Source organism: Branchiostoma floridae, chromosome 2, assembly GCF_000003815.2.
Source record: "Branchiostoma floridae strain S238N-H82 chromosome 2, Bfl_VNyyK, whole genome shotgun sequence".
Taxonomy (NCBI): Eukaryota; Metazoa; Chordata; class Leptocardii; order Amphioxiformes; family Branchiostomatidae; genus Branchiostoma; species Branchiostoma floridae.
The window spans coordinates 21,631,599-21,633,915 of record NC_049980.1 but is presented as its reverse complement, the minus strand read 5'-3'; the positions used below and the strand labels follow the sequence as shown (position 1 = coordinate 21,633,915).

The 2,317-nt window shown below is 38.3% G+C and overlaps 1 protein-coding gene and 1 long non-coding RNA gene across 4 annotated transcripts in view; one reads left to right on the top strand and one right to left on the bottom strand.

Annotated features, from left to right (window-relative positions):
* The window catches only part of LOC118431390, a 34,398-nt gene that overhangs the window by 13,319 nt on the left and 18,762 nt on the right, over nucleotides 1–2,317 (top strand). The gene's annotated exons all lie outside the window — the stretch shown is intronic.
* LOC118431464 overlaps nucleotides 630–2,317 on the bottom strand; it is a 2,315-nt gene continuing 627 nt past the window's right edge. For 2 of the 3 annotated variants that reach the window (XR_004832990.1, XR_004832989.1), the window contains exon 3: nucleotides 1,593–1,945. This is a non-coding gene — a long non-coding RNA (uncharacterized LOC118431464). Of the gene's footprint in view, nucleotides 725–1,592; nucleotides 1,946–2,317 lie in introns of those variants that run through there. The other variant, XR_004832991.1, reaches the window with a different exon arrangement.

The following is a 2,317-nucleotide window of genomic DNA, read 5'->3' as shown; positions in this document are numbered from 1 at the left end:
TAAAAGAAAAACCAAACTGGGTGGTCCACACCTTAGCAGCTAATCCAAAAAGTAAAGTCTAGATGCCAGGCCTGACTTTCATCTTTATGGCCTATGCAAATTAGGAGGGTCACACATTCCTTCTCAAGAATAGAGGATGAATGTCATTTTGTAGTATAGTGCAGACGAAACCTATTTCCTTATTTCACACACCTAAGTGCTGTAGAAAAATTCATATTCCTAATGCAAATAGACAAACCATCGATCGTAAAACACTGTTTGAATCTCTCATGTATTGCAATTAGCCCACGGGCAAGAATTTGCAATAAACAACAATTTATCTTCACTATAGTATGAGTATGACAGAAAAGCCAGGAGAAGTTGAATGTATCCAACTTCATTTTGTATCAGTTAGCTGAATCTTTTCAACAAGTCTTGTACTGACCTGTTCTTAGCCCGGTGTGGCAAAAATGTGCAATAAAGGTCTTCATTCATCAATAATAATTTCAACCGCACGACTCGGGGCCTGTTGTAGAATTTCCTTGGGCGTTTAGGGGACATGTTGGCTCTAGGCTAGAGTAGAGGAGTTGGTCTGTTGGCTGTTGTATTTGTAGCAGTTTTGCGGTTTTACACTTCAAGTATTTTTTTTATATCTATGACGCAGGGTTGTAGTCAGCACCTTTCCTTCGGTCCTTTGAAGGAATTTTGCAGCTGGGGACTGGAAAAGTTTTCCCCATTCCGTCCCCTGGGACAGACAAAATTGATATGTAAAGATATAAAAAAACTAAAACCCATGTGTTCTTCTTCACCAAAACAGGTGCCATTGAGCAGCTTAGTCTACAAGCAAAATGCAGGAAATAGAGTTTCAGAGGGTCTGGATTTAAAAATTTTCTGGGACCCAGACCCCCTAGAAATGACGCGCAACGTCACGCCATGCCTTTGGTGCTTGATAGGATTCCCATTAAAATCAAGGGGACTGAAAATGACTTCAGGCTGGCTACAACCCTACTAAGACGTTATATCTGTATACTGTAAATGCAAAAATGTTCGCGGTGGATTAATGTTCGCCGTTTTCCTGGTGACCACTTCACCTTGAACTTAAAACCACCGCGAACATTTTTCTATAATGGTATTAGACTGTGTCCTTTTTCCCGCTACCGCGAAATTAAATCCCGACAAACTTAAATGCATTTACAGTATTTCAGTATCTCAAATCATTCACAGCTAGGTGGTTCTGTCAAATTGATAGAAAGTGTATGATGAAAGACTGAGAATTCAAAATCCATTCTTTTCAAAATGATGGAAAATCTGGTCAATGATGGGTAAGATAAAACCACCTAGATCAGACCAAGAAGGTTAAAATACCTCCTTCAGTCCTTGATAAAAAAAATAATGTTTTGGCCATGGGAACCAGCCAAGGCTGTGCTAATTACCTTATGCAAAGTCAGGCATACAGCTGTGAACTACCCCAGCCAAAGCTTCCTTTGTTTAACACTTTCTTTGATGCTGGGTGGTAATGAGATTATGAGATTATAATCTAAATCCCTCTAGGCTTCATGGAAATGAGCTTGTCTCTTGCACAACTACAAAAACGTACAAGTATGAAAGTATGAATTTGTCCCCAAGGGTCTGTGGACAAACAGTTTCACTTTGAGCTAGTTTGAACATCTCATTCAATCTTCAAACAAAAAGTTTAAAACAAACACTGAGTCTGTACATGAAAATTTTAACAGGTGTAAGTTACTCGTAGAAGTAGAGAAGTAGAGCAGAGAGCCATTCATTTTGTCAAAACAAGGAGGTTAAAAAAAGTGATTTTTTAACCTCCTTGGTCAAAACAATAATTTTACAACATAACAGCTTGGACTTACCAAGGAGGTTATACCATGTGAATTCTTCCACCACTACTTCATCAAGTTCATGCTGTGGTCAAGAAGTTCAGGTCCATGTGTGCAGTCCGCTCTGCCATCTACAAATAAAGCAAAATTGAGAAACAGGTACTTATATAAACCACCTTTAATCAAGGTGGTTAAAAATCTTTGTAACCTCATCAAACAGTCCTTGCTTTAATCAATGATACAACAGTTTATAATTTGTGACTCTGGAGAAATTATTAGTCATGGTCTATATTTGTTCATGTTATACATATACTTATCCCATTCCCCCTTATTATGATGGACGTCTGTTATCCCAAGTGCATGAGTTCCACAGTGACTGAGCAAGGCAATATCATACTCTCCAAGCAGAGGTTAGGCTTCGGCTGTTTTTTTTAAAACGTTTTGTTAGTTGTATTTATCGGGCTTTCTAATTTTGAATGGTATCTTGTATTGTCAAAATCTAA